Consider the following 23,927-nt stretch of genomic DNA (forward strand, 5'->3'; position numbering starts at 1 on the left):
GCGCAGTTCAATAGTGTTCTAAGAAACCTGAAGGAAATCCATATTTCACATGTGCATTCCCTCCACATGTCTGTACAGAACTACCACTTTGGCCAAGATGCCAGGAAGCTGGAAAATCCCAGACAAATTGATTGAGATCTCAAATTCCAACAGCACAGAATTTCTAGTAAAGGAAACAGAGGACATGTGAAAAAAGGCAAACAATATAATCATAAACATAAAGCTTGATGCACTACACTCTGCTTGTGCATCTGCCATGATTTGAGTTTTAGTTTCCCTAAGTCTGAAAGAACTCAGGCTTATATATGTTTATACACAAGAAAAAAGTAGCACCACATGATTTGAAAGAGTGGGGCTTTGTGCAACTTCTCATTTCCGGAGGAAATAGCTACTATAATTTTGAAAACTATTTTCCATGTGACATCTCTTATTTTTTCTGTTTACTCTCTAAGAACAGGATGAATGATCCTCACACAATATTAGTGCATTTTATGATCATTTTTTTCCTATTCTTTTGCAAATAACGAGATAATAATGCTTTGAGAATGTAGTGAGAGCAACAACAACATTTTTAGAAGAAAAAAATAGTTTGTGAGGGAAGGCATGGAAAGCTACATATTCAAATTAAGAAGACTTTTCATTCTACAGGGACATCATGTTCCTCTTGGTCTGGTCTGGAGAAGGAGAAAGAAGCAAGGAAATTTCTTCTTAGATTTAGTTAGATGCTAGTTTCTATGGAGACAAGTTGCTCCAGTCATTTTTATTTGCAGGCATTAATAGCATAAACAATACAGAGCAGCAAGGGTTTAACCCTGGATTGAACCCCATATTGAGCACATTCTGTAGGGAGGAAAATGAATGCCTAAATTAGATACAAGAGTCATTATACAAGCTTGTTAATATTCAATCTCATTAACATTCAATCTCGTTAACTGGACTCTGGCAGTACAAAGCAAAAAAACCTGAAGAGTCACGTATTTTCATACCCTGTCTCCTCCTTTATCAAATGTGTCACCTGCCCTCTGACTGTCTCTGCACAGCTGATCACACACATTGCCGTGCATTAATTACCTAACCTCAGCTTTCATGGCACCCACAGAGAGGTCAGTGGTTCCCATGACTAAGGCAGTCACTGACCATGCCAGGAGAGGTGAAAGCAATGGAATAAGCTATCTTTTTGAGTGCAACTGAAATAATTTGGCATGAATGCAAAGACCCTTATCATTTTGTGAATTTAAGTGATCAAAAAGGGAGGAAAAGAACCATTACTTTCATGTATCAGGCAATCCAGTTTCTCTAAGGGGTTTTTCCTGATTTTTTTCTTCCCCCCCTGTACATACTTTGATATCCACTATATTATTTTTAAATGAACAAAATTTAATATTTAGCTATCCACATATGTCTCTCACATATGTAGATCAGAGTGTTAACTTTCTGGAGTTTTCAGGGACTGGGAGAGGGAAGAGCTGTTACTGCTCAAGCATTAAAATTCTCAGTGACATTCAATAGGTATACTTAATACCTGAAACCTCAGTTTAATTTTTTATGAGGAATCAACCTTATAAAGAACAGTATCTCCAAGGATGCTGGAAGAAAGGGAGTTAATTAAGCATTTTTAAACTCTTCCAGAATATATGAAGATTGCCCAAGGCCCACTTCTCAGTATTACCTTTGCATCCAAGAGATAACAGGATTTAAAATTTAGCTATCTTGCACCAACTCCAATTTAAGTCATCTTATGCACTTCCCAATCTGAATAACAAAGTGGTAGAAGAACGGACTCACTTTAGCTGGACTTTTCAATTATACAACCAGATTCCACCTCTCTGTGAACTTTAAATGCACAGAATTGTTCAATGGCAGTACCCAGAATAGTTGTCATAGACAATTAAAGGCCCAAATGCCTCAATTTTGAACAGCATAGTAAGTCACTTTTTCTCATTTCATTTTCTTTGTCAGAGTGCTAGAAAAAGGGTTAATGCTACTGGTCTCTTCTTGTGCCCAAGTATTTCTCTTTCTGTGTAAAATTTGCCAGTTTCAGGACAAATACCTGTTACTGCAAGTCATTGTCTGTGAGTATTTTGGCAGTGGTGTCTGGATTGACCTAAGAACTTAAGTGTAAAATCTTCTCAGTAGGATGTTCAGAAAGCAGGAAAAATTTCTAAGTGCACACAAGACATAAGTTTATTATTTTAAAAAGCCATTCTATAGGGGTAAGGGTATCAAACCACTTTCGCCTGATTTAGCTTTGACAGTCCAATTATCAAATAAGCAGGAATGCACTTTTCTTTTCAGTTTTTCTAAGAACATGACACATACATGGTGGCCTTAATCTGAAACACAGAAGTAGCAAATAGAGAAAATTGATATTCAGAGCTCAACTTTCTAAATATCAGCAAAACACACGCAAGGTCTCTGCCAAGCACACACTTTTAAAATAGAAAAGACAGGACACAGTTGATGCTTGCACACCTATGTGCTTTGAGAAGTTCTATAATTAACAATTAAATAAATCTGTGGAAGGTAGAAATCTGGATTACTTATGTCCTCTGTCTGGATTGTTTGGTTCTCGAAGCACATGAACCCTCACGGGTGCAGGTCAGACACTCTCTCATCCATGTGGGAGAGCATTACTGTAAGCACTGTCAGCAGAGGCGTTACAAGCATTTCTCTCTTGCTGCAGAAAGGATATTTTTCTTTTGTCCAGCAATCCACTTCAATGAAACCTGGAGCAGCTTTATATCCCTGAGGTGGCAGCTGCTCTGCCGCGTTTGACTAAAGCTAAGCAACAGGTCCAGGTGAGGCTGAACAGTGGACTAGTAAATGAAAAGACATCACATAAACCTCATGTCCTCAAGAAAGTGACTGGTAAGTAATTAGAATTGACCCTTTTCCCTCACAGCTTATTAGCCTTCAGCCCTCAGTTAGAGAACATGATACAGGGCTAATTTATACTGAGGAGTTAATCCATTCTGACCACTGCCTGTATCATTTCTGTGCATCTATAAGTGAGTTATTTCCTCTTCTCCCTTCTCACAGAAACTCTCTGATCATTTGCATACCCATTTGATATAAGCTACACAGCTGAATTCACTTCATAGCTGAATTCCATTAAATTACTTAAGGTGAGATTCAAAAAATTGCTTTTCTGCCTTTTTCATAGGTAACTAGGTAGACATTAAGACTTAATCTGGAAGTTAAACGAAATAATGGCACCAACATTTGTAACAAGACTCTCATAAATGAGTGGAAGTCAAGGGCACAAGTGTGCTGTCAGCTTGGAGGATGAGGATCCACAAAACAGAAAAATAAGTTGAAACTGCACAGGGCTTTGCAAAGGCTGAAGGAAGGAAACTGCCAGATGACAGGCTGGTGAGGAAGAGAACAAGTTGGAGGAGGAAGACAGAGTTGACCTGCATGAAGCGTGCACAGACATTCAGGAAAAGGTTGTGTTATACAAAGCTTAAGAAGCCAGGCAAGCTGCTCCGAGACAAATGGGGCTTTTGCAGCACCAAGTGCACACAGGAAGGACTCCTATGCTGGCTACATGAGACTTGTGGAGGAGCCTCGGTGCAGTGGTGGTCATCCTGTGCAGGACTGGGTAGAGCCCATGAAGGGCAAGGGGAAGAAGTGGAAAGAAGAACAAAAAAAAAAGATTTGAAGAAATAGCATATCTGAGCTGGTGGTGATGAGCAATATAACAAAGAAATGATGGAGGCTGAAAAAGACAATTAAAGGAAGAATGACCTTGGAGACGTGAAAATTCACTGAAAAATATGGAGGTGGAGAGTGAAAAATTGTGGTTAAAGAAAATGTGATACATTTGAGAATGCTTTTTATACCTTGAGGGGTTATGTTCATTTTCAAGATGTTCAAAGAGTGGAGAAAATTGGAATTTTCATTATAATATAGCTCTTTCTATAGATTTATAAACTATCAATTTTTCTACTCAGACAGACTTTCTCCCAGTATGATTGAAACCCTTTTAAAATCTACCTTAAAATCTACCACAACACACCATATATAGGAGATTAGAGGAGCAATAAGCCTAGTACACAGGACAATACTCAATACCAAAAGGAACCAGTCATCTGTTCTTTCAGCATAGCAGACCATCTCCATGTCTCACAGTTTACAAACTGTAAGCTCACTGATGTGTATGCAACTCCTCTTTGAAAATAACATATATGCACCATATAAGATTTATCCAAAACCTGTATCAAAGTAATTAGAAAGAAAATCAGCACATTGTTGATTGCAAACTTGACTGGTCTTATGCAGTTACTTACAATGATTATATTGCTCCCTCTTTCCCTGTTAATTTTCCACTTCAGTAATCAAGAAATCAGTTGGATTAAAGACTGTGTTTGACAACTTTGTTACCCAGTTGTTTTGCTCAGGAATTCAAATGTATCTGTTGTGTTACAGAAGACTTTTCCTAAAGCTCTTTTTCTAGCAACTTAGGTGGCTTCTTGTGACTGTCTCAGTAGTGACTTCACAGGATACACTCTGATCAAGCTGATTTACATGACAGAAAGCTGCCCTTTTTTTTTATTTTACATGGCAAAATTGTGTTTCTTCCCACACTGTTAAAACAAAAATGACAAGTAAACAGTTTCCAGGCTGATTTCAGCGTTGAATGCTGTAAATGAACATGCAATCTAAAAACAGTAGAGTAGTTGATACCCTTTAATTGAGCTTTCCTGTTGCTGCTAAACTAACCTACATAAGACAACATGTAAAATACTACATAAAACATAAACTGTTGTTATTAAGCAAATGAAAAGATAAGTAGCATTTCTTCATCTCATTGAGCAGGAAAAGAGTACTAAAAGTTTAGTGAACAGCTGATCCTGTTGAAAATATACTTCTGGACATGATGAGCACTACCAGAGTTCCTCTCAAATAATAGTGTTTAAGAGGGTTTTTAAAAAATAGTTCATATTGCCCACCAACCCCACAAAAAATTCTGTCTAGATATTATGGTTTTGATACAGAGAGATACGAAATATTTCTTGCAGTTGGTGAAGATCTGTAATCAGTTACTCCATCCTCACTAGCAGAAAATTCTTCAGGAGAGAGCATTAAATAATACGGTTTTGAACATGAAAATAGTGTGACATAAAGGTTTGAAAAGAATAATCTTTGGTCTACAGGCTCTACCACTAGCCCTTTAGTGACTTGCAGAGGCCCTAAAACTATCTATACATTGTACCAACTGGGCCGGTGAGGAGTGGGTCAACTGAACAGGAATGGGCAGTCTCCACTAGCCTTTCTTTTTTCTGATGAGGTGTGAATGTCCTCAATGACCCACCACGGCTGACCTGCAGAGTGCCTTGGAGCACATAAACTAGCTGTTCTCAGATGATCCTAGTCAGAGAGAAATCTCAACAGAGCACCCAACCCCACAGCCATTCATGGGCATGGGGACACAGGGCCTGCAGGGAGCTGGCCCACAGCAAACATTGCTAAAATCTGCCTGGTTCAGGACTCCAGCTGGCAACACTAGATCTCTACTCCTGGTGTGAACTATGAGATAAATGGAGCCAAATATCCTCAGTCCCTCTAGATCCAATAAATGTGCCAGACCAGAGAGGAAGAGGATTGCTACATGGTCAATTGCTCTCTAGTGGCTACAGCTCTCCAGCTCAGAACTCTACTGGGCATTAAAAAATGATGCATCAAGTGGAGAAAGTAGTGATTTGGGACAGGGATGTGGTGAGTTCACATGGCTGCTTTATCACTGTTATTTTCTACTATTACCCTGATTTATTTCAGTTTACGGTCAGCAGAAAATGAAATGTCTGCTATCCCAAGGAGAGCCACTGCCTGAAGAGTCACTTCCTCACCCTGTCCTGTCAATGACAGCATAATCAATTCCTGGGGCAGGCTATGGAAGTGCTTGGAGAGGAGGTAGTGGAAAGACAAATCCTACAGATCTGCTTCATGTCTGACCTGCAGAACTTCACTCAAATAAAACCTTGTTTCTCTTTCAGTTCTACAAACTGACATGACAGCAGAAGGAGGTTTGTAATAGAGATATTTATTCTCTCACAGCAAAGTCCATGCAGAGTTTGCTTACTCAAGCATTGTACAAGAAGGGTATTTCTCTGCCTATAATGCTGCAGCTGTATCAAAAGAAAGGAGATGTGGCTTGCTTGCCCTTTGCGTGGGATGGCACAGCACTCTTTGAAGAGGCCTGTGCTCTCTCTCAAATAATAGCGCTAACAGCTTATTCAGAGTTCTTGATAGGGACAGCGTCAAGAGAGGATGTGAACCTACTAGTTCCGTGCTGGAACACAGAGTTTAGTTGTGTTTGTTGGCTTTCTTTCAGTTTCCTGATAGATGTTGTTCACCATAATATCACCAGTGATACCGTTCAAAGAAAAGAAGAAAGGAACCAGCAAAACACTCAATGTGTACAACAGAAAAAGACTAACAGCTTCCACTTGACAATAAAAACAGCTCACTAAAGCATGTGGTAAGAAGAAAAGTACTGAAGCAAATAAAACACATTTCCTCTGAAGTGATTAAACAGAACTGTTCTGCAAGTACAGTTATCACAGACAAGGTTTCAAGTGCAGCTGTCAAAGCTTGAACATTGGCTATTCCCCAGTCAGTGTACTTAAATCTTCCTACAGTATCTGGACATTGCAGGTTCACTTTAAATTGAGCTGTTTCAAAGTAGCCATGATTACTTACTCCCTGAAATGTGAAAGTTTATCTTTAATTGCTATTGGTTAAATATTGACATAGCCTAACAAAGGTTTTATTGTTATAAAAATGCAATTGGGTTTACTGGTGAAGTCTCTAACAGAGAGATACACTATAACAAGAGGTCAACTCTGGTCCTGAAATGACTTAGACATTGCTTAACTTTCTTGTAGTTAATACTTCATAATCCCTTGACAGCTATTTAATCCAATTTGTGTGCTAAAAAATAAAACCTGGATATGACTGATTCATTTTGTGTAGAAGGAGATTTTATTTTTTAATACCACTAGTGAAGACAATTATTTGCAGTCTTCTCATGTGGTAGAACTATATAATTGACCCAAAATATTAATTCAAATTAATGCAATCACAATTGTTGGCACATACTCCTTTTGTCAACAATATGACTAAGTGATGAAGCTATTTTCTATGATATTTTCTTTTGTGCAGAAGAACATAGTTTTAGAGAATATATTTCTCCAGTCTTCTCTGACAAAGATATACATAATTTATGATAAATCTACCACAAATCTTTGACCCAGATTTTAAAGAGAGGATTTACTGAAATATTTAGGTTACTTTAGATCAAAATGCAACCCCGCTTAGAAATATAATTTTAAAAAGTCTATCATAAATTAATTTTCTTATTTATAGTAATTATCCTTCCTATCATGAGCAACTTGACTGCTTGCAATAGGTTCTCAGCTGTCAATGATCATGAATGACTTCATAAACTTTCCAATTCTTTTCAAAAAATGGCAGGCTGAACAGCATAGTGTAATTGAAATTACTTTGAGATTGAGAGAGAAAAATTTATCAATTTTATGATGAAGTTACAAAAGCATTGCCTTCTTGGAATTTCTGAGAAAAAATTGAACATAATTTTTCTTTCAGGCATGGTAACTCTACAGCACTAATTCTGGGGTTAAATTATGAGCTCATGTCAAAACCAGGTCCTGCTCCAGTGAACTGCAATGCAGAGACAAGACAAATGTAGACCTGAATACAGACTTTAGCCTAATAAACTGTTGAATAACATACAGTAACAACCCTAAGCCATACTTGAAGGAAAAAAAAAAAAGAGAGAAGCAGCAAATTGAGTCCACACAATACTTAAACACACAAACCTTATTTTTTGTGTTTTTCCCCCCCCATCTTTTATTTCTATATGGTCCCATTGTTCAAGTTAATGGTTTTGTTCTACCAAATATTTTGCTAAAAATATTAGATGGACTGCAGGGAAGTAAAAACTTTGTACTAGTTCATAAATTTGATGAAAGTATGGCTTAATGATCCCAGCCATTTCTTGAAATCTTACTCATTGCCACAGTTTTCCTTAAAGTATGGACTATTGAAAAATTACACTCCCAGAGAAGCCAAATAGGCCACCTCTAGCTATTCTGTTTACTAACTTTAATTTGTTCGTCTGAACTTCAGTAGAAAAACAGATTTTTCTCATTTAGAGAACAGAAAAGAAGACAGATACTCTTAGAAAAATATTTTTCTTTCTTCTCTTTGCAAGAATGAAAGAGTAGCCATGTACTGCTAGCTAAGGAATACTGTTTCTTCTCAAAGACAAACAACATTGCTTTGTTCATCTTCCAGCAAACATATTATGAGAACTTCCTGACCAAAGGCTCAGCCTTTTCCTCTTAAAACTTTCGTTTTGAAAAGTTCACACTTCTACAGTCTTTCTAGATTATGGATGAGAAAACACCCAATGATGTTTTCTGTTGTTAAAAGCTCCTGTCTGATCTGAATAATAATAAGGATTGAACAGTTATAATTCAAAACTAGAGTCATGATTGCAGAATCTCTTTTTCTTGCTTGACAGCATCATCTTTTCCTAAATCAACAAAACCCCACTGAGGAGAAGATTGTTCTGTATGTGAGACAACAAACGGGATCCTGAAAACTAATTTTTGAATCATGTGAACATGCAGCCCACATAACAAAACATAATCTGTGTAGTAAAAAAGGAGATGGCAGGTTTCACACAAAACCCCATTTATAATATGCCTTGCTGACCATATCTGATGAATAATATATCATCAATGTTTTAGCTGTATGTAATGTGGCGGGAAAAAAATTGCCCCACTTTAACTACAACACAGTTTTGCCTCAGACCTTTGTTGAAATAAATGGGTTTGAACTCCACAGACTAAAGGTTAATTTGATGCTAGTATATATAGAGTGAACTCTATGGATTGGGTGTCTCCAGAATGTTGCAGCTCTAGCTTGCTTTTGGAAGACCACACGAGTTTTACCCATGAATTATGTTTTCTCCTCAGTAGGTTATGTAATGGTCAACTCCTAATACTGATGCCAGTTCTGAGCCAGAAAGGATGAGAGTGCACCATAGCTTGCACCTAGTTAATGCTTCAGAAAGAAGAATGGGATTGACAAGCTTTCTAGCCCAAGAAACTGCCTTTGTGAAGCCAGGATCAAAAGCCAGGGATACAGCCATGTGCAGATCCCCATCTTGTGCCACCTCTGTCACTAGAATTTTTGCATATCCTATACCTTTAATCTGACAATGTTAATGAACAAATGTATAATAAAGAGCACAATGCTGTTGTGTGTCTTAGCATTTAGCCTATGCATTTTGAGAAAGAATGCTATTCAACAAGACATAAAAAGTTTAAATTCGTGTCATCTATTTGCTTCTTATTCTTAATTTGTGCTATTAACAGGAGATCAAATTAAATGACAATTTCAAACAGTATTTTGCAAATGTCTTTTCTAGTAGCAACTCCTTGCCAATGAGTTGAATAGTGGTTTGGGCTGTTTCTGCACCGTTTGCTTCAACTATTCATTTTTCAAACATCTGCTAGGTCCTACATCACTCTTTTTCCTCCACAAAGAATATAGTTGCAATTTTGAAACTAAGGAATAGTGAATAATGAATTTTCATTGAAAATTTTCTAAAGACTAAATCTGAAATCTGAAATCTGTGATTTTGATAATTCACAAGATTTTTTTCTGAATACAGAGGGCTAAATATCAATAGTTCAATATTTTTTGCTGCTTTGGTCCATGAAGATCTTCCTGAATCACTTTGCTTCTAGTAGAGTAGCTATAGCAAATGAAAGACAGACACTTGGTCAGGAAACATATTTGTTAATAAACCAAAGGATTGAAGTTGTACCACCTCAAATTTTTAAATATTTTGATAGTCTGCTGATAGAGGTAATCTAAACTAAGGTACATACAGGTTGCAATTGTTTTGCCAAAATAATACTAGGATGAATCACAATATTATGCTATTTACAAGGAAGTAAATCCCAGATAGAAGGTAATTAGTAGTCAATATTAATCTAATAGCCTCAAAAAGGGTTATTAGGTGCATACTCCGAGACCAATAGATTGTCTTCCTCATCACTTAATAAAACTTGAATAATGTGGTCGTAGGCAGCAATCCTTCTTTATAAAGGATGATGGACACAGGATAATACATTTTACAATAGAACACATAATTTCCTTTTTTATTGCCTCCCACATTCCCAAATTCATATATTTTAAATACATGAGTAAAAGTTATAATATAATTTCCAAAACAAGACAGCAGACATCCTAGTTGGGAAATACTATATTATTCTCTCACTTCTAAAATACTTTTATTTAGTTATCAATTACAGTATTCATCAACATAATTACTAGTGCTTGATTCCACTATCTAGAATCTTGAACTCAGGTTAATTTTTATGAGTGAATAATGTAAGAGCATATATGGAAAAAACACCATAGTTTTGAGTGGTTCAGTGGTTCTATTGCTAGTCTATATAAAGGACTTTTTAACATGAATAACTAACAAAGCTAAGCTAATGCTTAAATTTTGTGGAATGCTAAAAAGCAATGTATTGCCTTTCTGAATCTCTTTGAAAGCAATGATACTAATAGTGGTATTAATTTTCCCTTTGGGAGATATGCATATTGATCTACAAAGATTTACAGAAATTTTTATAGAGTTTTATACAGAAATAATAAAAAAAACTTAAAAGAACAAAACAAATTCTTGTAAATAGTTAAACCTGTCTGTTCATGATGAGTAGAGGCTGGACAGTGTCTAGGAGTTGCATGACGGCTCATGAAATGCACCAGATCTTTTGTTTTTCTATCCATCAGAGCTTCCAAAACTGAAAAGCTACTTTAGTAACTCCAATTTTGCTGCTGCTCGGATAGTTTTTCCCAAAATATGGGTAAAAGACTGTGTTAGGTTTGGCTGGCATAGTATGAATTTTCTTCTCAATGGTTGGTATGCGACTGTGTTTTGAATTTGTGCTGAACACAGTCACTAGAAGAGAGATGTTTCTGTTATTGCAGTGCTTACACAGAGCCAAGGCGTTCTCTCCTTTTTTCACTGCTCCACTGGTGAGGAGACTGGGGTGCATGGGTGGTTGGGAGGGGACACAGCTGGGACAGGTGACCCCAACTGACCAAAAGGATATTCCAGACTATATGACATCATGCTCAGTGTATAAAGCAGGGGTGGGGGTGGGGGGGAAGCAGGAAGAAGGGTGAATGTTTGGAGTGATGGTGTTTTATTACGTTTGAAGGGGCCCTGCTCTCCTGGAGATGGCTGAACACCTGCCTGCCCATGGCAAGAAGTGAATTAATCCCTTTTGTTTCGCTTTGCTTGTGTGCATGGCTTTTTCCCCCCTATCAAATCGTCATTATCTCAACCTACAAATTTTCCAGCTTTCAACCTTTTGATTCTCTCCCTAGTCCTGCTGGTGGGAGGGAATGAGCAAGCAGCTATGTGGGGCTTAGTTGATGGCTGGGGTCAAGGCTTCACAAAGACATATTTCTATATTAGCTATCAAAATGTGAGAAATTGTTTAGATGAATAGGTACATTAATTCAAAAAAACACACCTTATGCTCTTAGACACAAATTGATTGCTACTGGCAGGGAAAAGCCTTCCTTTAAATAAGTAAATATACAATAACAACAGTTAATTGAAAATACTGGTGAATTTTCACTAACATCTAATTTGTAGTCTTTTAAACAGACCAAGTAGATTTTTTTTTCTCTGAAATTAAGAAACAGCCCTGGAACTGAAGCCCACAGCTGACAACACCAGCTTCTGCACTAACCCTCTAGGTCCCTAGTAGTGTATTTAAAATCAAGCTTGCTTTTGGGGTTGTTTTCAGGTACCAAAGCATGCCTTCTCTCTCCAGAAGCATGCAAGGCTGGGGCAGAGTGTCTTCTGGTTGCAATTGTATATCTTGTCCGAGGACCAATGAGCAAAATAGGAGAGACAAAAATCCTGTCTTGGGCTCAAAGAATAATTTTATTTCTTTTGCATTGTACAAGCCAAGTTGAGGAAGGAAGCTATGCAAGCACTGGAATAAAGTAGTGCCAGGAAAGATATGGCAGGATGTTGGAAATCGGAAAAATTGTAGCTTTTACAGCATCTGGCAGTCAAGCTCTCTTAACACACAACCACCTTGTTTGAAGCTAATAACTACGGTTGTATGAACAACAGTGGGACTAACTTTGATTCTTCACAAACCTGAGCAGTGACTTCACCTGCTTATGTAAAAACAAATAGAGAAAGTCAGACTTAGTGTGATTACACACTAATGCAAATTCTTCATTATCCTAGACAAACATGGCAAAAATCTCCTCCAGAAAGTACGTTAATGAAGAATTTACTCTGGAGAAGCCAGGAAAAAAGTATATTATGTGTACTTAGTATTTTATTTAACCTTTCATCTCTTCATGTCATACCGAGGAATCTAGTTGGTAAAATATTCTGGGGGGTTTTGATATGCCTGCTAAGCAATGTTATTATAAAGAAACAATTGTATACCAGTGTCTTAAAAGCTGATATGTTGACATGAGTTCTCAGATTCACACATTTTTTTTCCTCTACTTAATGTCAGTTCTTACAAATGTTGATTTCAAACATCCACAAGCCTAATCTTTGTAACAGGAGCAATTCAACTGTTCTCACAAGCAATTTCAAATAATACCAACATACACAAGAATTGTTTTCAAGAAAGAAAAAGGAACAAACAGGAAAACAAGAGTAGTATTTATGCTATCCTCTTACCGTTTACAGAAACATCTATGGTGCATTGGAGGCTAATAACCTGAAGTTGCTTTTGAAAGTCATTACAAATGATCTATATCCCTTGAAAGAGAAATTTCCATTTACTCAGGCAGGTCAGGATGGCCGAGCGGTCTAAGGCACTGCGTTCAGGTCGCAGTCTCCCCTGGAGGCGTGGGTTTGAATCCCACTTCTGACAATTTCTTTATGTTGAGTGGTGCTGTTGACACACCAGAAGGACAAGATGCCACCCAGAGTGGCCTGGACAAGCCTGAGAAGTGGGCCAGTGGGAATTTCATAAGGTTTAATAAAAGCAAATGCAAAGTGCTGCACCTGGACCAGGGCAATCGCTGGTACCAAGACCGGTTGGGGTATGAACAGATCAAGAGCAGCTCTGCCAAGAAGGATTTGGGGGTGCTGGTGGATGACAGAATAGACATGAGCTGGCAATGTGCACTTGCAGCCCAGAAATCCAATTGTGTCCTGGACTGCAACAAAACAATCATGACCAGCAGGTCTAGGTAGGTGACTCTGCCCCTCTGTTCCACTCTGTTGAGACCCCACCTGGGGCACTGCATCCAGCTCTGGGGCCCCCAACACAGGAAGGACATCGACCTGTTGGATCAAGTCCAGAGTAGGGCCACCAAGTTGATTGGAGGGATGGAACACCTTTCTTATAAGGTGAGACTGAGAGAGTTGGGATTACTCAACCTGGAAAAGAGAAAACTTTGGGTTGACCTAATTGTGGCCTTCCAGTAGCTGAAGGGATTTTACAGGAAAGACAGGGCAAGACAATTTAATTTACAACAGCATGTAGTGACAGGACAACGGGGAACGTCATGAGCCAAGCATGAGAACAAGAAAGAAAATCAAGAAGGCCTGTGAAATGTCGAGATGACCTTGTATTATTTTATCTAAAGCCTTGATTTACTGTCCAGGGACAGAGCTAAACTCTTGGTTTACAATTTTCCATGTGGAGGTGTGAATCGGGTAACTTGAAACTCCCAAGGTGTGTGTGTGTAGTGTCTGTGTGGATGGACAGTCTGTGAGTGTGGTTGATGTGTGGCTTGCAGCTGTGTTATGCCTTGTTTGCTTAATCACTCCCAATGGAAAGCCAATGATATATAAACCCTGAATCATTAGCATTAAAGTGATTACTGTCCATCAAGCCAGGAGTTCATGGTGTCATTTCACCACAAGGGAATGGGTTGAAATTGAAAGAGAGTAGGTTTAAAGGAGATATTAGGAAAAAATTCTTTACTGTGAGGGTGGTGAGACACTGGAAGACGTTGCCCAGGGCACTTGTGGATGCCCCACCTCTGGAGGTGTTCAAGGTCAGGTTGGATGGAGGTCTAAGCAAACTGTTCTAGTTGAAGGTGTCCCTGCCCATGGCAGGGGGATTGGAATTAGATGATCTTTAGGGTTCCCTTTCAACCCAGACCATTTTATGATTCTATGATCCTTCATCTCTGAGAATAGGGAAATGTAAGTAGAGAAAAAAAAAAAGGGAAATCTTTCTACTTTTCTGGATCGTTATATAAAGACATTTAAAGTGCCAAAAGACTGTGCAGAAAGATAGTAGGAGCTGTATCATTTCCTATTACAATTACAGAGAGATGAAGAAACCTTCTGTAGTCATGATTATGCAATACAGAATAAATGATGAACATTTAGTTTCTTCCTCACCCTGACAGAAGAATAAGACTGAAAAATGAGTATTTTGTATATTTTTCATACAATCATGACTTTCTCACAAAGATGTAGCAAAAAAGATGCAGAAAACTTGGCTATCACTCAGACCCTGCAGACAAAGTGGGCAGACTTTTTCAGGTTAAATTACCATGCACTGTGGTTATCACTAGAATGTGCCCTATGGGTTTCTTTTCAGTCTGGCACAATTGTTCTCTCTCAGTAGGGTCCTGAATGCTATTCCTGGAATAACATCTGAGCTGAAAGATTCCATCCTCACCAGCCTTTTAGGTTGTCTCGTGTCTTTAGAGTTGCCAATCACAATCATGGCACCTAACCCATAGCTCCTGCACATGCGGCACACTGTCCACCACCATTTGTCTGCTCTATCCATGCCATGGTATCTCACCGCCAAAGTAATAGGCACCACCTGATTTATATAAAATACAATCCACTATTATCTCTTAACAAAGGATAGGATAAAAACCTGGTCCAGACTGCTGAGACCAGTAGTCTTGCTCATTGTTCTTCCAGTGTACCTCCACCTCATCCCATGCAAGGATAATATTTGGAGCTGAGGCTGAAACAAAAATCAAGCTACATTAGAGCAAGTCCTTTGCAATGCTCTTACTTCCATCACAGATATTTTTCAATTTGATTTCTATGGCCTAGAAATGCATGGTATTTGAGAGACCTGGTCTTCTTACTTATGCGGTGTTCTGAAGGGCAGGAGGAGGTAAGCATCAATCTTGGTGTAATGAGAGGGGCTGGGCACATGGTTTGGGCTGTATTGTACTGTCAAACACAAGATTTCCATCTTGGGTAATCCTAAGATTTTCATTCAGATAATGAACCTGATGTCCATTCCCTGCGCTGCTCCTGCATCTAACCTCACAACCCATGTAACAGATCTGTAGCACACCCCTTTTACTGATGCAGGCATCTTGCATGATGCCTAACTGATTTAGAAGCATTTCAGGAAGTTTTAAACATATCAGCCTTAATAGCACCAATAAAAAATCCAGGGCTACTTTTCTCCTTTATACTTTCATGCTACTCTTTTTGGAACAAAGGTATCCAATAAAGGTGATTCCTGTATACTTGACAATCTTCATGAGTCAGAGAGCCAAGGAGTTTGGCTGTAGCAAAATGTAATGGGTTTGACCCATGGCTTCCTCAGTAACTAGGTGTAACTAAGGAAGTGCACATGGCATGAGTATTCCACACATGTTTTCCATGTAAGAGGAGGGGAGGGGAGATAGGAAGGAGTTGTAGCCTTCCTTTTTCCAGGAGCTTGGAGGAGCAGGAGAAGCCTGCACGGTCTGTTCTGTTGCTGTTGGTTTTCCTAGTCTGGGACGTGGTGAGATTGTATCATGCCTGTCCTCTTTTCTCACAATTTGTAATTGTATTTGTCTGTTTCATTTGGTTTGGTTTGGTTTGGTTTCTCCCTATTTCTGGTTAACCAGTCCTTTTTTCTCTTTTCCCTTTTCCCCTGGGGGAAGGGGGGGGGGGGCACATAGTGTGTACAAATTGCATATGTGGTTGCAAATGTTAGAAAATATAATTTCTTTTTAATTTGGTCCAGTTTCTTTTGACTTCTTTTCTTTCCAGGTTGTTTTTTCCTTTGCCGGGAAGACTCTGGAGGGGAGGGAGGAGGCAGTCCAGGGTTGGTAAAAAAACTAGGCCAACCTGAGACACTGACATGCTCACCTCTTGTCTCTGCTGATGCCAGTGATGTTTATGTGATTTACAATTAAGATGTTATAGAAGAGCAGAGACACACTACCAAAATCTTCATGGAGAAAATTTATTTCTAAAGTTAGGAGTTTTCTCCAGTTTGTTCATTTATTGTTTGCTGGGTTTTGTTGTTTGTTGCTGTGGTGGTGGTGTGGTTTGACTTGCTTTGTTTTGGTCTTAAGTAAAATTTGTGTTGAGCAAAAACTCAAGAAGCCTGATATCCTCTGTAATTTGGACTTCACAGTTTCACTACTTTAGGAAGATTTGACACCAGGAAGTTGAAAACCATGTTTAATCATGTGATCTTGGCTACTTTCAACAGATCTGTGCTATCACTTGGGATGTATACATTATCCTCAGGATTCTGTTTTCTTGAGCAGTTTTATATGGAATGCAAAATAATCAATGTTCACATAAGATCATTTCATCAGAAATTGAGAGGCTGGAAGTTTTTTTATGAAGTGTCAGGTGTTGTTCTTTCTCTTGCCAGCTGTTATTTTTTTAAGCATTTTTATTTCATTATTATTCTCTTACTCCAGGGTGACATGCTCTCTTGTTATTTTTCTTTCAGCATCCTTTTCAAAGAGGAATCATGCAATTTACCTGGCTCTTTCCACCAGCTACTTCCCGAAGTATTTGTACTTTTCCTCATGTACAAATTCCTTCCTCTATTTTGCCATGATTTTCTATAGTTGTATTGCCTTCAGCCCAGGCTTTGAGCAGGACTGTGTTCCTCTGGTTGAAATATCTGTCAAGGACTACTGTGGAGGAAGAGACCTAGAGGAGATTGAGGGTGTTCAAAAACAGTTAATGCAGATCAGATCAGCACAGTAACTAATTCCACTTAGAGCAAAAGGCAATTGAAGGAGGATTAGGCTAAATCATACCTCAGTGTTTTTGTTGAATGTGAGAAGCACAGGCAAGTTTGGTTTCTGCAGCTTGATTGCAGAATAAAAGCATTATGAACTGCTCCACTAGGATTTTGTGCTCAAATTTTTAAAGAGCATCCTTGATTATCTTGAAACTCTTGAGCAGTGGTTTAATTACTGTGTCAGAAAAACCTTCTGAAGAGAAAACTGATAACACAGAATTCTATTATCTAGTAAAACAAGAACTGAAAATTGGAATGCTTCCTACTATGCTTTTATCCAATTATTAGGAGTATGGTAGAAATGTCAATAATGATCCAGAATAAGGCAAAGTATTTGCTGAACATTTCTAGTTTTTACTTGATGCAATATAGAGCAGTACTTCCTCTCCTCTGGTGATAATAATGCTAATCAAACATTATATTAAACCAAAACAATAAATGTTTGATATTTTTAAGTGGTAGATAAAAACAATCTGCATTTAGGAGGTTTAAAAATGCTTAAGAAACCTCTAAGTAATTTTTGTTGACTTAAAATGTTCTTTACAAATATGAAAGATTGAATTGTTTTGAAATTTAAAACAAGTAAGCTGAATGACACAATCAGTTCCAGGCTTGCCAATCTGACACTGATCTGCATCACATAAAGAGCATTTTAGTCTGATAATAAAAAATGGAAAGAGTAGAAAAAATAACACAATGATCCAGAAAATAGGTTTTTTATAAGATCCTTGGGTACAAATAAAACTGATGGAATATCTTTAGAACTTTTTAAGGTATTGTAATAGGTACAAAATGATGTCTTGATCAGTAGAACAACATTGGAGGCATAAAGTCAGAAGGAAATAACATAACCACACTGGTACAATAGAGAAATTGAGCTTCAGTTGTATCCTGAAATGAACCTACAGGTGATGACTGATAATCAGCTGGAAAAAAAAAAGGATTAACTCAGTCTTTCAGTGCTTAAACAATGAAGTACATTGTTGGAGTTTCAGTATTTCTGTATTTATTACTGTGGTAACTGCTACTGAAACACCACCAGTTCAAGATGTTGATAATGTAGGAAAGCACTGGAGAAGAATACAGGAATAAATATGAATAAAGAAAGCATATTTTAGGGAAATACTTAAGTATTTGGTTCATTTGACAAATATGTCTTCAATTTAGTTTTCATATCAAAACCTCTTGGCTCATCTATTTTACCTTAAGAGAAAAGAGAATAATGATTTATAGGATGAACTTGTTAGTGAATTTTCCATCACCAGAGTATTTCCTTTTCAAGGGTGAAAGTTCTCAGCAATATTGTACAGCTTGATGGTTTGCTGCCTATAAAAGCTATGGTCCCCAGCCATATAAAGCTACAAAGAACAAGTACTCTTAGTGACTTCTGGGGTGTAGGAATGCTCCTTCTCTTACAGCAAATATAACCTGGTTCACTTCATGGTAACAGAGATTGCTGATTTTCTGCAAAGACTACCTCCAGGACAACTCCTATGTCTCTATTTCTTTCACAAGGACTCTGTTAAAAGAATAAGGCCTTGTGAAGCCATGCTCACAGAGGTACTTCCTTGTACTCCTATACACATCCCTGGATTTTCTTAGGTAGTCATTACTGTAAATCTGCATAGAATTGCTTAGTCTAAAACCTATGCAGGCAATGAATGAGTCTTCATTTCAGACATCTGTGAAATAAGATGGCCTTAATCAAAGGAAAAATACATGAAAGTGTATTAATTGAATAAATTCCAAGCTCTTTTACACTTCTGATGTGTTTAAACCGATACTTTTCAAGGTTGTTGAAGGGTCTGGGGTTTGGTTTTTGGCTTTGGTGGGTTTTTTAGCAAAATCAGAGGAACTTAGTTCAGCATTTTTGGTTTTCTTTGTGAGTTTGAAATTGTACTGTTCTTGATACATATGAGTGAAAAAAATGAGTGTAAATGTCTATCTGCATGCTACCAAATCACACTTTAAAGCATGATCTCAGAGCTCTTGGGGAGTTAAAACAGGATCACAATTTGTTAACAAGAATATGTGTAATGTGTTATGTTAAAGAAAAAAAGGAGGGAAGGATAACAGGGTGGGTTTTTTTCAAACTTAAATTTTATTCTGTTTTGAAGACAGAGTTGTGATGTTACTTTGAGCACCTTTTGCTTAGTAATGTATATAACGTAACCTTACCTTTGAATTAATGTGCAGCACTTTCTTATTAGTTCTAGTTTCTTTCAAAGGCTTTATGGCCAAACCCATTTTTAGATTCAAAGTGCCAATATGCTAAAGAGTTAGAGTCACATCTTAATTGATAGTACTAAGAGAGATATTTGTGAGTATCTCAAACATGGCACATGCTTGGACTAATCACATGAACATTGCAGGCACACATTATTCTGCTCAGGGAAACAGAAAATGTAATTGCTAATTGTTCATAAAAGGTTTATTTAACTGGAATTTACATTTCTTTAAGTGACACTTCCAGACAGAGAATGTCTGAGCTCTTATTAAAGTACATTTTATTAGTTATTAGTTGGTACATTTTAATTAATTTGTCAAAGACAATTTCTTTCCCTTCACCCTATTCTTTTTGTACAATAGCTTGTCTACATAAACTTTTGTCTTCTGTTCTGAAAAGTGGGTTTTAGGAGAGAGGTAAAGAATAATAATAATAATAAAATTTTAATAATAAAATATCTAGAGTATATTCACTAATGTTGAGCCAGTCTTGTTAATGCCAGACTCAATTTAGAAAATCTAGCATAAAGAAGTTAATTACCCTGATTTTAGACTCTGTGTGGCCTCAAATTAAAATACCTGAAACAGGGTCATACTTCTTGTTATGGACACATTCCTGCTGCAATAAGCACTTGTGCAGCAAACATAAATCAGAGAAAATAACACCTGATTTTGAACCACTTTGCACTACAACATAACATGTAGAGCCAAAGCGAGGCCAGAAGATTGACTCCATTCACAACTACTGCAAATCCATTTCACAGCAAAGTCCAAGTTTTCCTGACTACAAGAGATCTTCATGTTCTTAACTCATCCTTGTGAATCAACATCAACATCTTTAATTTTTGTAATGGCAGAGAACAATCCTGGAATCCTAAGGCCCATTTTGAATAACTTCTTTTTTTTCAATTGGAAACAGATGGATTAATTATTAATCCAGGTATTGTTTATGTTCCTTTTATTTGTGATGCAGTTAATACAACTGTTGGACAGCCAGCCAGCTAACTGATACAGCAAAGCAATGCATGGGTGAGTTTCTCCCAGTCAGGAGGGGTTTAAGATTGTCAGTTCACTCAGCCAGCACGCTGGGTCAATGCAGAAGTCAGATCAGGCAGGGCTGGAACAGTGTGGAAAACAGTGGCTGCTCACAGATAAAAAGCAGAAAAGGGAAGGTAGGGAAGGAGATACTCCAAGAGTGGGAGCTCTGCCATATGCCTTTGGCTTGAGGGTATGTGGGTTGTATTTATTGTCTATATAAAGAGCAAAGACCTGGATATCCCATAAAAATTACCAGAGATTTACCAAGATTAGGATTTCCATAAAAAGTTGTACCTTATCCAGGGTGACGACTCTTTACTCTGAGACAGGAGAGCAGGTGTGCTTTATCTTTGGACAGAAAGCAAGAAAGGTAATTGTTTCTGAAGCATGCAGGCTTCCAGGAGCTGGAGGCAAGCTTTGCAAGGATTCCACTAATATGGATGACCTACTCTTCCAAGACTTTTTTTGTAAATGTCTAGTCTTGGCATATGTTACATGAAATTATGAAACTTCACCATAAATTGAGTTCCAGAGATTGGAGGGCAAAGGGAAGGATAAGTAGCAATGCTGGATGAAAGTTTTTATAACTAAAAAGAAATCAGGTAGAACAGATGAACTAGAAACACTGAACACTGGAGGCCTGAACCTTGAAAAAACTAGCCCTGCCAGAAACTCAGAAAGATGTCTTTGCTGTTGAAAAATATATAGGATTACCAGCAAACTCCCTTTTTGCCTGTTCTTGCCAGGCAAAACTTCAAGAAGTGCTAACAGATGACAGTTGAAGGCTTTGGCATGTGGGAGCAAAAGTACTGTTGGTCCCTGCCGTGGTTGCCTGTCCTGCACATTAGAACAAGCACACTATACACTGCAGGCATATAGGTTGTCTCCCACTCCATTCTTCTCCATCCCCTCAACTGCACAGGCAGCAGTCTCTTCTGGAAGGGTGGAGAAGCTGGCTGGCATGGCAGTGACCTAACTGTCCCTCACTCCTCAATGACATCATCTACAGGGGAACACAGCATTCTTCAGTTCCCATGACCGACTTTTTATTCCCATATCTTTCTGGGGGATTCCTGAGAACACCAATTCCTAGTTTCATAAAGGGCAAAGTTGCGCTCAGAACTGCAGGGTTTATTAGAATAACTTGGAATGAGATAAACTCTGTGGAAATTGCTTTTAAGTTATAATTTAGTGTGGTGCAAGATAGGTTTTATCTCCCCTTTTCTCCTTGCCCACTTATTTTTTGGACACTTGATAATTACTTAAGTGAGGGAATGCAAAATATCAATTTGTGCTTTTCAGTCTACCAACACAATAAATGTTCAGAGTTTTATTTTTAATCATTAACAATAGAAAAACAGATGGCATGAGTAATTTTGTAGCATCCTGTGTGCTATCAGTATTCTCAAAATGCTGTGGACACTCAGGGTATTAACACAGTCTCACAGGGAGGGGAAGGGGAATATGGCAGCTGGGTTGGTAGATTTTGTTACAGTGTAGTGGCCATTTGTGCATGCACAGAAACAGACAAAGTAAGACTCATCAAGTTGTGTAGGTTGGAAGAGACCCCCTGTAATGGTTTGACCCATGGCTTCCTCAGTAACCATTGTATCTAAGGAAGTTACAAGTATTCCACACGTGTCTTCCACGTAGCAGGTGGGGGAGTGGTTTGGTTGCTGTCATCCCTTCCTTGGCTGAGGAGCTGGAGGGAGGTGGTTGAAGTCTGGTCCCTCCGGTCCCTGGTGGTTCTCCTGTCCTGGGTGAGATTGTTTCATTCTTGTTCCCCTTCCTTGAGGTTTTTTAATTGTGTTTGTTTTGATTCATTCGGTTTGTTTGGGTTGGGTTGGTGTCTTCCCTATTTTCCGGCTAATCAGTCCCCTTTTCTCCCTTCCCCTCTCCCCTGGGGGGTGGGATCCTATGTATTGTGTATACAGTGTGGTTTGTAAATGTTAGTAAATATAATTTATTCTTTTTATTCAGTTCAGTTTCTTTAGAGTGTGTTTCTTTTCAGTTTTTTTTCCTTTCCTTTGCTGGGAAGGTTCTGGGAGGGGAAAGGGGGCCAGTCCAGGGTTGGCAACAGCTAGGCCAAACCTGCGACACCCCCAGACCTTCTTCTCCACCCTCCTGCTCCAAGCAGAGCCCGTTAGAGCTGGTTGTTCAGGGCCACATAGAACAAAGTCTTAACTATCTTCAGAGATGGAGATCTCACAGACTCTTTGGAACACCTTCTCTAGTGTTTGGCCACATTCATAGTGAAAATATTTCTTAGTGACTAATAGGAATTTCCATTAATACAGGCTCTCTCTGTTGCATCTCATCCTATCACTGTGCCACTCTGGGAAGAGTCTGGCTCTACCATTTCTATGTAGTTGCAGACAACATTAATATCTCACCTTAGGCTTGTCTCCTTTAGGCTGAACAAACTCATTTCTCTCAGCCTCTTCCTGTAGGTCACGTGCTTCAGTTATCCCTCAAACATCTTAGTGGACCTCCATGGCACCTCAGGCATCCTCTAAACCTGAAATTTGCAGTGTTCACTTTGCTTCATATAGCATGGTTTTCCCTTTCACAGCTGATCCAGTCCCTGATCACATCCATGCAGTCAGACAGCAAATAGTACTGAACACTGATAAACAGGACCTGCAAGTTTTCCTAAAGATTTACTCTCACACATCTTTAGGGTCACCTCTGGGGAGCCTGTGATACCTGGAGGCCTGATACTTATAGTCCAGAAGGAAAATATGACAGCTAGGAAACAGTTTGCTTGATTCAAGTCTATCCTTCTTCATAGGAAGTGTTTAGACAACCTTCTGTAACTCATCTCTCCTGGGTTGTCTTTTATTTTTTTTGTTTGTTTCTTGGTTTGTTTTCTGATTTCCATCCCCTCATACTTTCTAGACCTGATTATTTCCATTACTATTAGATGGTTTGTTTTTGTTAAAAGCTGAAAAAGACTCAAAAGCCTAAAGTTAGTAGCTTGCTCCTTTTTGATATGAATAAAACAGTGATAATTCTTTACATGTGGTGACACCAGAAGACAACATTAATTCAATCAAATGAAAAGTCATTTAACATGCTTAAAAGTGTTATCTGTCTTCCTCTGTGCAAGTTGAATGCAGCGGCCTGTGAGCTGACAAATACTGAGTCATTATTGTAATAGCCAACAGGAACTGGAATTACTGCCTGACCAAGGGATTTCTTTCTTTCTATGCACAGTTCTTTTCATAATTGTTTTTATGTATACATGTGATGTGAACTTAGCCCTAATTAATCAAAGGCTCTGTTTCTCACTCATTCTCTTGGAAAGTGCAAAACATGTTGTTCCAAGTTTGAAAATTGAAGTATAAATTTATTTCAGTTCAAGGGTAAAATTATTAACTTAATTAAAGAGGAAACACAACTTATACTTTGAGTCTTGATTTTATTTTCTTGCCCATCATGAACAGCTATCTTTTGCTTTTGATATATGCACTGTGTTATGTATTAGTAATCTTAAATTATCAGGCTCTTTGGGGTTTTGTTCAAAACCTTTAAGGATAGAAGTAGATATGCAGCATATTTCCTACTTCAGTTATTTCCATTTAAAAAGACTGTTGC

At 38.2% G+C, this 23,927-nt stretch overlaps 1 non-coding gene across 1 annotated transcript; it reads left to right on the plus strand.

Annotated features, from left to right (window-relative positions):
* The first annotated feature begins 12,885 nt into the window (after nucleotides 1–12,885).
* On the plus strand, nucleotides 12,886–12,968 carry TRNAL-CAG (transfer RNA leucine (anticodon CAG)). Its single transcript has one exon. It is a non-coding gene; the product is annotated as a tRNA-Leu (tRNA).
* Nucleotides 12,969–23,927: the final 10,959 nt, after the last annotated feature.

Source organism: Pithys albifrons, chromosome 4 (assembly GCF_047495875.1).
Source record: "Pithys albifrons albifrons isolate INPA30051 chromosome 4, PitAlb_v1, whole genome shotgun sequence".
NCBI lineage: Eukaryota > Metazoa > Chordata > Aves > Passeriformes > Thamnophilidae > Pithys > Pithys albifrons.